The sequence below is a fragment of the Charadrius vociferus genome, unplaced genomic scaffold (genome assembly GCF_000708025.1).
Source record: "Charadrius vociferus isolate BGI_N301 unplaced genomic scaffold, ASM70802v2 scaffold711, whole genome shotgun sequence".
Classification (NCBI taxonomy): Eukaryota; Metazoa; Chordata; class Aves; order Charadriiformes; family Charadriidae; genus Charadrius; species Charadrius vociferus.
This window is the reverse complement of record NW_009646852.1, coordinates 853,316-853,656: the sequence shown is the minus strand read 5'-3', so window position 1 is coordinate 853,656 and position 341 is coordinate 853,316.

Below are 341 nucleotides of genomic sequence, written 5' to 3'. Positions count from 1 at the left end.
GGGTATTTTGGGGGTGTCCTGGGGATGCAGAGGCCCAGGGGCTCCATGGGGCGCTTTGGGGGGTCGCGGGGCACTTTGGGGGGGCGTTAAGGGCACTCTGGGGGAGCTGTGGGGCAGTGCAGGCCTAGGGCCCCCGTGGGGCACTTTGGGGGTGTTTTGGAGCACTTTGGGAGTGTTTTAGAGGCACTTTGGGGGAGCTGTGAGGCAACAGAGGCCCAGAGGCTCTATGGGACACTTTGGGGGTGTTTTAGGGGCATTTTGGGGGAGCTGTGGGGCGGCAGAACCCCAGAGGCTCTGCGAGGCGCTTCGGGGTTGTCGTGGGGTGCTTTCAGAGTGTTGTG